Below are 11,967 nucleotides of genomic sequence, written 5' to 3'. Positions count from 1 at the left end.
AGGACAGCGGTCTCCATTCCATGTAGGATGGAGGGCTATTGGGCATAGATGCCAGTGGACAGGCTGTGGGGTGATGGCTTGGTGGGAAGCCTTGGAGGGATGTTCTGTTACAAACAACACTGAGACAGCAGACCAAAATAGAGTTGCTTGTGCTAAGCCTTCCTTCACCAAGCGGAGACTCAGTTGCAGTTCAGGTCCCCCAGCAATGGAGTCTTTGCCTAATCTCAATCAGGAAGTGCCTGATCGGCATGATGGGGTCATCTGCCTCACTGGTGACAGACCCCCACCCCCACCAAAAGGAAAGTAGGCCTCCATAACCAACCTGCATTTTGCTCGTGTGACTTCCTTGTCCCGACTCCCTTTTGCCTGTAAAAGTCTTCCATTTGTATACCTCCTTGGGGCTCCATTCTGTCTGCTAGATGGGATGCTGCCTGCTTCTAATCAATTTTTGCTCAAATATGCTCTTAACATTTTTAATATGCCTCTGTTTGTAAGGCCTGAAGTTCCCAAAGTGGCCATAGATAGAAAGTGGCGTTGTCCTTCTGCTTTGCCAGGGGGGAGCTGGGGGAGCCCCTGCCACACCTCAGCCCTGTGGGCAGATCACGGTGGGAGCACTGCTTCCTTGAGAGCGTCCCCCTTCCTCCCCAGGGAAGAGGGTATTTACGAGAGCCAGCAGGTCCTGGGCTGGGTCTCGCCTGGTTGGGGTTGATGGGACAGTAGAGCTTCTCCTCAGCCCAGCAGCGGCTCCAAAGCACAGTCCGGCTTTGGGCTGACTATCCACTACGGAGCAAAGGGCAGGCCACGGGTCCTAGCCACAGCCTCACCCAGAGCTGCTCACCAAGCTTTGTCTGAGTTAACTGTGGAGCCCCTTCCCAGACTCCTCTGCGTTGGAACTGGAGGGGGAGAAGGGGTGAGTGATACGGCTTACAATCAACCTGTGTTCTGTCTTCCACTGTGAACTGTTTCAAGGGCACTTCTGAAAGTGCAGGATAGAGACAAATATAAGAGATTCTTTCATGGGGTGGGTGAGGGCTGATGAATGCTGTTTTGTTTTGTCATAAGGGTTAAATATATAATGAAATGAAGTTTGATTTTTCTCTCTAAAAGCAAACTGAAACAATTAGACATCCCTGCCATCTTTTGCTCCCCAACATTCTTCACATTGAATGGCTTTGCTGCTGGACCTCTGACAGTCATATAAGTAAACTCGCAAACCGGAGAGACTCCTTTGTCAGAAGACTCGACCTCATCTTTGATTAAGAAAATATAATCATCTCAAAGAGGGTAGAAACATTGGTTTAGAGCAGCTGCTGTTTCTGCCCAGCCACTGAGTGGGCAAGCCGTGGTCCCCCGCCAGGCCTCAGTTTCCCCATCTGTGAAATAACGTGATTGAATGAGATGATCTGAGAGGTGCTTTTCCAGCCAGACCTTTTCTCTCTTCTGTTGAATCATAACAGTGGTTAGCGTCAGTGCCGACATAAATACCCGTTTCCCACAGCTCTGAGATCTCTGGGTCAGACTTTCTGTTTCCCTGCCCCAGGGAGATTGAGTCAGCCTGCTGGGAGGAAGGCTTTGTGCACAGATTCTTGAAGGATAATAAGTCCTTTTCTTACCTAGCAGTGCATTATGGAGAAGATGACTATAATTTGTTGTCTGCAAGGATTCGGCTTCAAAAGGAGAATTCCTCCTTACAGAAGCCCAGGACAGCCACGATAACAACAAAAACATATGTGAAATTAGAGGAAGAAAGAAAGACCCAGGCATAGCTATTTTGAATATGCTCCATCATTCAGATTGTTTGGAAAATAGGAATAAGCACATTGTCTGTCTCAAAAACCCTTCAGGAAATTATTAAAAGCTCTGAATTCCTGTGTAATCATGAAATCTCCTGAAGTGCACAAATCATACACATGGTGAATGGGAATAAATTTATTACAAGGAACTCATTTGAAATGAACTAAAAGTTGGATACTCTTTGTTGCGGTGCTAAATGAGATTTTAAAAGAGAAATCTTTTAAATAGACGCATCTATATTATATTCAAAGGGGAAGAATATCTATCAAGAGATTATGGGGACATTTCTTTTTCTTTTCATTTGTATTGAAAAAACAATTTGACAGCAGTATGAAAGAAATGGTGAAAAATTCCCTGGTCTGAATATTCAAACCTTCCAATAATTATTTTCAGTGTTCTATGTTTTATTGTCTAATGCTAGGCTATGAGCATACATATTTTACAATACTCTAAACACCATGTATGCACTATTTTATGTCTTCATCTTTTCCCCTTAACAATACCTCACAACCATCCTTCCTGCTGGTACAAACTCTTTAGCACCATCATTGTTCAAGGCTGTATAATATTCCCACCGGTGGAAACATGCTGGTTGAAGTGCTCATTCCCCGGGAGTCAAACATTTGGGTTTTCTTCATTGATGCTGATTCAGCTTCAGGTAATATAGTCTCGCTCCCACCCTCTCCTCTCTTCAATTAGTCCCAGGAGTGCCCATTACTGGCTCATGGACATTTTAAGGCTTGTAAGAGTTACTGTCTGCCATTCTCAGGTAGCCCATTTTGACCATGCACTAGTGTACCAGGCTCTCAGATCAATCTCACTAGCATCACTTAGGACTCTTGGAAGTGTTTTTTCCTGAGTTAATCACCCTAATGGAGTATCTTGAGGGTGCTTTGAAATGACTGTGAATATTAGCCAGAATGAGTATTTTTCCTTGGGCTTACTACTTGCGTACCCTCTTGTGTGATTTTGCACACACCTCTGTTCTTTCTCCACTTGCAGTAGAGGCAGGACTAGCAGCGGGCGGAGCAGTCAGAGCAGGTGTGGCAGCAACGGCACAGCAATGATGGGGCAGGCGCCGCAGCTGCCACGGCAGTGGTGTGATGGTGGCTGTAGAGGGAGCTGGTGGTGATGGCCGCAGTGGTAGTAATAGTAGTGGTAATAGTAGTAGTGGTAGTAAGAGTGCCGGCCGTGTGGTGGCAGTGGCCACAGCGGGTTTGGTAGTTGCCGCAGTAAAAGATGCTACACACACCAAGCTTTGCCGCGTACATGCCCATAGGCTGTCCAAGAGCCATGAGGTCCCCTGCAAACCCCTTCCGCAGAGGAGGAAACAGGCGAACGCTGGCCCGAGTGCAGACTGTCCCCGGGTGCTGGCTTGTTCGGGCCACGCTGTCTGTCCGGGGAGCCCCGAACATCGTTGACTGGCTGAGAATTCACCCCCACTCGTCTTCTGAACGTGTGCAGCATGCAGGGGCTGTGGGAGGGGTAGGGGCCTGGACATGAGTGAGGAGGACCCTGCCCAAGGAGCCCACCTCCTGCAGGTCAGGGAGATCAACCCTCTCACAGAGAAGTGGAGAGAGGGCTCAGGTTCATGGGCAGGGCCACCGGGGGTGGGGCGGGGCTGCTTGAGGGCAGGCCAAGGGGGAGATGCCCGAAGGGCTGTTCAGAGCCTCAGGCACTGAGCTGCTGGGATGAGGGGTAAGGGCCTGACTGCTGGGCAGCCGACTTGACCCTTGGGTGGAGCAGCATGAGGGTGGGGGCTGAGTCAGAAGCTAGGGGCTGATTCTGGAGCAGCCGGAGACCACCCGCCCCATTCTGGAGGAGCCATAATTATGCACGGGTTTCATCCATCCCATACTCCCCCCTAGAATCTAGCCCCAATCTGTAAAGCAGTCGCCGTTGCAGGGTGGCCGAGTGAATCCAATTGGTGACATAGCCCCAGTAATCTTGGCAATGCCGGTCTAACCCTGCCAGCCCCCTGCTTAGAACCCTCTCTCAGCTTCTCACTGCTCCTGGGACAGAGCTCAGTCTCTTCCCCCAGCTGCAGGTTCGCAGGGTGGTCCTGGCTGCCACGTGAGCCCGTGAGGAGTTGGCTGGGAGTGTGGGGACCGGGTCCTGAAGAGGCTGAGCACAGGATGTCGAGTCAGCCCACCTGAACTCAAGTCCCCACTCTGCCATGTGACTGCTGGGCGTCTCCCGGCCCCCTTTCCTTATTTCTATGGAGAAAAACAAAGGAGAATCTACTTCTGGGGTTAAATAAGAGGATCCATACAGGACATAGTCCCTGGCACAGAAGTGTCACCGGCTATGAGCATCTTCCCCACAGTTGTTATCTCACCTAGGGGCCCCACACTTAAAGTCCTCATGAGAAAGTGCCCCGAAACGCCATGCACAGGGCCCAGGCAGAGGCAGAGACAGCCCAGCCCCATGGCGGGGGCGCGGCAGGCGGCGGGCGCAGAGGCCACCGTCATCCCTCGGATGGTCAGAGAAGATGACCAGACTCTCTTCATCTACCAAAAAAAAGAAAAGAAAGAAAGAAGGAAAGAAGGAAAGGAAGAAAGACAAGAAAACAATCTCACTTAGGAAAAGAGGAGAACTGGGCTCATCTCAGTTTATCCAAAACATCTCATATTTTCAGTTTTAATAAGACGTGATGGAAGCTGACATTCTTCAAACACCAAGAACTCGCGTCACTTTGAAAACTTGCAAGTTGATTCAAAGAAACACCACGAGGTAGCCGAGACTCGCTTTGCTCCCAGATGGTGGGGGATTAGGTGCCAGTTTGCCAAAAAGCTTGGAATCAGCAGACGGTGGAGGGCAGCTGGTGGAGGCCAGCCGTGAGCAGGCAGGACGGGCTGCCCTGCAGGAGGGCCGCGAGCCCTTGGCTGCACCCCACCTGGCCAGGTGAGGAGCCACCAGGTCCCTGCTTGGCCTCCTCCCCGGGGCTCACATCGGAGAACACCACCGGCCCGAGGGGCTGCAGGCCCTTGCTTGTTGTTGGTGCATGCAGAGCCCAGAGCTTGGGCTGGGTCCCGTCCTCGCCAACAGCCAGCTGTGGCCTGGGGTGAATCATTTACCTCTCTGGGCCTAAGTTTCATCGCTAGGAGGAAAAGGGAAGAAAATGGAGCAGAATCGACATGGAACACCAACACCAGCTACCTTGGGGGCTGATTATAAGGAAGAATATGGCCGTGTGCAGAGAGGCCTTTCTAATGATAAGATCTCATCATTTAATTCCCCAAAGGAGGTGCCAGGGAGGTGCCAGGGCACATGGGGACAATGAGGAATTCACAACTAATTATGGGATCTATTCAACATGTCTCTACTCAGCTCATTGGGGTGTGAGCTGCCTGAGGCCCTGGAGCCATAAGATGAACACCCTCCAGGCCTGCTCCCCGTGTGGCCCAGGGAAGGGGTAAGAGGACCGGTCCTCCGACTGGAGGGAAAGAGCCCTCAGTGGGGGTGATGAATGGAGGCCAGGACCAGAGGGCATTCGGACAGATGTCACTGCCCAAGTCAGCAGGGCCTTTGGGGAAACGGCCCCTGTGGGAGCTTGAGAGGCCCCAAGGCTGGGAAGGAGGCTGACTTGAAGCTGCATGGTGATGTCTGTGGAATCAGGAGGCCGCGGGCCATTTGCCTTCTTCCTGTCACTTAGGCGTCGCAGGTGGCTGAGCTGTTCTTGCACGAAATGCTTGGGTCTTTTGCACAGCCTTCCCCAGGTCCAGGGGCTGAGCTTCTCCCTGAGCCAGACCTGAAGACAAAACGTGGCTCAGAGATGGCATCTCCTCCTGCCAGGAGCTTGAGTGGACGAGGATGGAGGCCAGTTCCTCTCAAGAGCAAGTCCTGGCTCTCTGATGTGGGCGTGCGCAGCCCCGTCGCCGCAGAGTGGTGGGAGATTGGGGGATAGACAGGATGGCTTCGTGTGTCTGCCGATGCTCCAGGACTCTGCTCAGCAAGCAGTGCCCGGTCCCTCAATGAGCTCTCCACCCCATGCGCCCTCGGGAAATGGTGGCTAGTAGGGATGTGTTCCTGTGCTTGACAGGGTAAGAAATGTACCCTCCGTGAAAGTCAGCGCCAGGAACTGGGGTTGAGACGTGGTTGGTCTCCTGCCATAGGACAGACGATTTTCTGCTGGTAGCCAGGAGGTCTGAGCCAGGAGGGAGTTGGTTTTCCCTACATGGGTCTGCCAGGGCACCTCCACTTCTGGACAACACACATCCTTCCAGGCAGTGAAGTAATGAAAGGCCACTGCCCCTCACTATACTGGTCATTCAGATCCAGGCACATTCAGACCCAGGTTCAAATCCCTACTCTACCACCTCCAAGCTTAGTGTCCTCAGGCAAACCACCTGGCCTTTCTGTGCCTTTTGAGATGCTAATTTCTCCCCATGCTGCTTCCAAGGAGGTGGGCGAACTGAGATTGGACAAGGGGAGGGTGGTGGCTACAGTTCAGTGCCTGAAACAGAGGAAGTATACTTAGGAAATCTTTGTTGCATCTGAATCCTGACACCCTCCCACGTGGAGGCAAGAATAAATGTAACACCTGGAAGAGTGGGGTCCCAGCCACTCGGAAGCACCAGCTATAAATTCTGCTTGCCCTCACCAGGGTGAAAGTGCGCCCCAGTCCCACCTCTCCTCTTTTTAAAAGTTTCCCCAAACCCTCCATAAATGCGGTGGACAGAGTCAAAGATGAACACTTTTGGATTCAAAGGAACATTTAGTTAGAAGCACTTCAACCAGTCTCCTGTCTACTGAGGATAATAATGGACATTTAGTAAGTGCTCACTGCAGCTGGGCACCCTCCTAGCCTCCCTCACTCAATGCTCACACCAGCCCTCTGAAGGATTCCCCATATTTACCCCCATGTGGCAGAGGATGGAACGTTCTAGGAAACTGAGCTTGCCTGGCCTCCTGCGTTTAGTTCGCGGCAGAGTTGGGACACAAACCCAGCTGCCTGCCCCAGAGCTCACTCCCACCTGATGAGGCTGTCTCCCGAATGCAGAGATCCTCTCCACAGCCTGACTTGGCCGAGTTCTCCAGCTTGTGGGAGAAATGCATTTCATCTTTTCCCCTAGCCTAATCCGAAAATGAGGCATCTTTCTCTTCACATTTCAAAGCTGAAACTCTTCCTTGCACATACAGTCTATCAATCCTGCCCGCCCTCTTCCCTCCCCCGGGCACGTATTACAGGCTGCTGGCTGTGTGTGTCTAAATAAACATCCATCGGCCTGGATCTCTGCACACTGATTTCAAACATTTGGCTCCAAAGGGTGGCAGTGGAGGCCTGCAGACCCTTCACCTTGCTCCTGACCCACTTTTAACACACCCCCCTTTAAGCATCTAGGGAAACCAGAGGGTTGATTTCTCTCCACACTTACATAGAACTTGGTTAAAATCTCTGTGAGACTGAAATAAGCTACATTCCTCCCTTGCCTTTCAAGCTGTTGGTGTTTCTAGGCCAGGGTGGAGGGACTGACATTTATTGTCTCCTCTGTACCAGGCTCTGGGTTGCACGTGTGTGTTGTATACCTTGACTTGTTCTTTATAAGAAGCCCAGGTGATGTATTAATGGTCCCCTTTGCAGGAGGCTAGGAGAGGGAAGCTTCTCAGGTCACATGCCCGCTTTGAGGAAGAGCTGGGGTTTCTCTGGTCTTCCCATTATGCCAGGAAGATCATGCCCTATTTAATCCCATCCCCCTGGAGCCCCGCAAATGGCCGGGTACAGCTTCCTGGCAAATGTTTGTTGAGTGACTGACTGAATGAATAAAAGAATGAACAAGCAACTGTAAATTTGCAAGAGAATTGTGGAGCAGGAACTGTCTGGAACGATTTAAGTGTCTCACTTAGAAGCACAAGCTAGACTGGAAGAGCAGTAGCTCACAGCGATGTTACTGACGTCAGACATGGATCACACTTTACAAAGCATCAGAACACAGTGATACCAATAATGCAGCTCGAAGTCCTGGCAAAGGCATTTTCTCCACGTCACCTTTTGTCCCTTCTGACTCTGCTTCAGGGGAATTTGTTGCATCTGGGATTCAAGCCCATAGCTTTTTGCAGTCTGCTAGTTGAAGGGAAGGTTTCTCATGTTCTTTGAATTATTTGAATCATTTTTCAATAAACATGCAGAAATAGCAAATGCTATGTCTATGCAGACAGGAGAGTGGCAAGATGCTGCTTATGACGGTGGAATTTACTAACCTGATAAGTCTGACTTTTTAAATCAACATTCTATTGTCTGGCATGAATTGTCCTTAAATTCCATTGGCTTCCCCCCCCCCTGTAATGGTCTCCAAGAGGAGTTGCTAGGACTTTCTTGGTGGAAGAGAGCTTAAAGCCATCACCCATTCTTCCTGTATTGAAAAGGAGGGCATCCAGTTTCCCAGAGGAAAACTGGCGTGGCTAGAAAGTCCTAAGTCTCATACCAGAACCAGGTCTCCTGTCACTCCGCAAAATTCCTGGCTTAGAGAAAAACTGAACAGATCGGCCTTACCGTGCAGTTCCAGGGCCCTGAAGTTCCCCCTCTTGATACCAGAGTTGGTTTTGAAGTATTTAAATGCATGGACCGATAGCTGGAGCAGTTTCTAAAAATGATGTGCTATGTTCCTGTAATGCCCCTCCTAGGAATTCACCTCGAGAAAAGAATCAGAAACCTAAGATAAAGATTTATGCACCAAGATGTTCATTACTGCATTATTTATAACAGAGGGAAATAAAGGATGTAAGCCACCAAAGGAGCAAGTATAGGATGGGCTGCCATTAAAATAAAACTTTGAAGACTATTTAATGGCTTTGGAACGTGCTTGGGATAAAATATTAAGTGAAGAAGGTAGGCCCAGGGCCAAAAACGGGAAGGTATAGCATGATTGCAAACATTAAACAATATTCAACACGCATAGAAAAAGGCCTAGAAAGAAATGTACCAAAATGTTAAAGAAGTCATTTATTCAATGATAATGCATTTCATTTATTGATCACCTACTATGTATCAGGCACTGAGCAATTCACTAGAGATATGTTATGCAAAATAGAGTGGATTCCTGCCTTCATGGCCTTTCTATCTGGAGTAGGGGTGGAAGAAGGAACAATATTAAGAAAATAATCAACAGGAAAAATTTATAATTAAAAACTGTGATTAGTGCTATTAAGAAGGTTATTTCTACAGGGTGGATCTATGGGTGATGGATAGATTTTTTTTTCTATGTTTTTTTTCTTTTTGTTTTATGGTTTTCCTGCTTTTCTTTAGATCTTACATTTCATACAATGGTTCTGTATTGAGTTAATTATTAGAAAAACAGATAACTTAAAATAAAATACACAGACACACAAAACCCCAAGTACATGCATTGTTTCCAGGAGCACCGTACTGACAACGGAGCCCCGTAGACAGACCTGCAGGGGTCCGTCCCTCAGGAGGTGGCCGGCACACCATGTAGGGGGCAAAGCCCCGCCTTCGGAGCTCTTGTGCTTGTGTCAGTTAATGTTGCTGCTGTAACAAATTACCATACATTTAGTGACTGAAGACAACACACATTTACTCACTTGACGTTCTGGAGGCCATGAGTCTGAAATCAGTCTCACTGGGCCAAAGTCAAGCTGTTGGCAGGGCTGGTTCCTTCTGAGGCTGTGGGAGAGAATCGGTATCCTGGCCTATTTGAGTTTCTGCTGGCTGCCTGCAGTCACTGGCTCGTGGCCCCTTCCTCCATGCTTCCAACATCACATGGCCCTTCTCCCCAACAGTGAGGTCTCCCTCTTATAAGGACCCTTATGGTTTTACTGAGGATCCACCTAGATAGTCCACAATCATAGTCCTATCTCCAAATCTCTAATTTAATCACATCTGCAAAATCCTCATGGTATAGCAAGTAACATGCACGGGGTCCAGGGGTTAGAAGCAGGACATTTGGGGAAACTGTTATTCAGCCAGTCACAGTGGCCTATCAAAAGTTTGCAACTTTACTGCTGTTATTGAATGCTAACCCCTGTTAGCCAATCTTAGAACAGTCCTTACCTAATGCGTGTGTGTGTGTGTGTGTGTGTGTGTGTGTGTGTGTGTGTGTGTGTGTATTTTCTTGAGAAAAAACAAGGACGCAATGTCTGATAATTCATTTGGCCACGAGCACTTCTTAAATCTTTGGTAACTATCCTCCTACCCCACCAGATCTGCTCTGTTATTGTAAAGAATTTGCTTGGCAGTTTGCATAAAAAATGGGAGGGATGGCTGGGTACACAAATAAAAAGAGAGAGCAAGACAGAGAGGGGAGGGGAGGATTATTGTAAGATAATGCTTGCATTTCAAACATTCAGTCCAGTTAAAACATTGCCGTCAAGCATTGTGTATGCTCCTGGGCAAGGGCTCTCTGAGCTGTGTGTCTCATTGGATGTTGTGGTTGCCTCGCTAAATATTCATAGATGAATGTGTGGAATAAATTCTCTTGTAAACTGACAGAGGGCAAATAAGCCCTGTCCTTGAGTCTCTCATCTGCATCCTCATTTCTGAAAAACTGTCTATTTGGGCATGAATGCACATGTGCGTGTCTGTGTGTGTGAGCATGCATGAACGTGGGCGCTATGTACTTGGTTAGTTTAAGCAGAAGAGTCTCATTTTCAGAGTAGTGGAAGATGCAACTCCCCAGTTTGGGGACCTCCGAATGGGTGGTGGTTAAGGAAGGCAAGTTTTGCTTATAGAGTGGCTCTAGTAAATGGCCACTTAGTATAGGAACTGCATTTCTCTGCCTTCGTTGCCACTAGCTGTGGCCATGTGACTGTGTTCTGGGCAATGACCGTGAGGGAATCCATGGGTTTTACCTCCCCACCATGCCTTTCAAGAGTAAATGCATACCTTCCCCTCTCTCTTTTGCCCACCCTGGCTGGTTGAAATTTGGGCATGACAGAAAGCCATCTTGGGCAGTCAAGGGCAACACCCTAAGAGGGCATAATAACAACAGAGCAGGCCTAGCTCATGACACTGTGAGCTACCATCCAGCCCTGTGCTGTTTATGCCCCAACTGTTTACCTGAGAGAAAATTATAATTCTTGACAAGGACCTGTTGCCCAGGATCTCTGTTCCAGTCGCCCAACTAACACAATGCTCAGAATGTTGGCTCACGGGTGGACGGCAGGCTCCAAGCCTTGCCGATACTCCCAGCTAAGATTTCCTCACTGTCACCTCACTGTAGACAGAATAACACACACGCCACCACCAAGTCAGCCAAAGATGTCTGTGTCCTGGTCCCCAGACCCACGACTATGTTCCCTTTCATGGCAAAAGGGACTTTTTGCAATTAAGTGAAGGGTCTTGGCATGGGAAGGTTGCCCTGGATTATCTGGACAAGCCCAATGCGGTCACAAGGTTCCTTATAAGAATGAACAAGGGACAATGGAAGCAGAGATCAGAGTGATCTGAGGAAGGGGCCAGGAGTCAAGGAGTGTGGGCAGCTTTTAGGAGCCAGAAAAGGCGAGGCGATGGATTGGTCCCTACAGCTTCCAGAAGGAACCAGTCTGGCCAACTCAGACTCCTGACCTCCAGAACCATGTGAGAATAAGTTTGTGTTGTTTTAAGTTTGCGGCAACGTGTTACAGCTGTAACAGGAAGCTAATGGGCACCTCTTTGACCCATGGCTCTTAGCATTCCTGAACTTAGGCTTTAAATCTAAGTCACCAGATGGGTCTGGGCTTGAACCTGCTCTAACACTTTATAGGCTGTGTACGAATGCTCTGAGCCTCCAGCATATGGGAAAGAACCTTGGAAAATGTGAGTTCCAGGCTCTCGGACTGCAACAGTTCGCTGGGTGCCCTGACGTCTCTCCTGGCCTTCGAGCCCTGGCAGCAGGACTGTGAGACTCCTGCCTCCTCAGGGTCCCTTCCCTCCAATTGTCTTTCCCATTTTTCATCTGGTCATGACCCCATGCTCACTCAGCTCAGGAACATTTGTTGACTCTCCATCGAGACCAAACCCCTTAGCATGACATGAGGTGCTCCCCACACTCAGGAATAAGATGCTGGTTTCCTGCTCCTGGCCTGCCCTCACCCAGGGATTCTGAATTCCCTGCAGATGTCCTGCATTCCCTTCTGTTCTTCCGCAGGCCCGGCTCTCACTCAGGGCCCCCTGTCTGGCCCACCCCTCACCTTTCCTCCCGTCACACTCCTGCACATCCCCTGAGACCCTGCAGG

Source organism: Manis javanica, chromosome 8 (genome assembly GCF_040802235.1).
Source record: "Manis javanica isolate MJ-LG chromosome 8, MJ_LKY, whole genome shotgun sequence".
Lineage (NCBI taxonomy): Eukaryota > Metazoa > Chordata > Mammalia > Pholidota > Manidae > Manis > Manis javanica.
The sequence above is the reverse complement of the archived record's forward strand: the minus strand, read 5'-3'. Positions refer to the sequence as shown.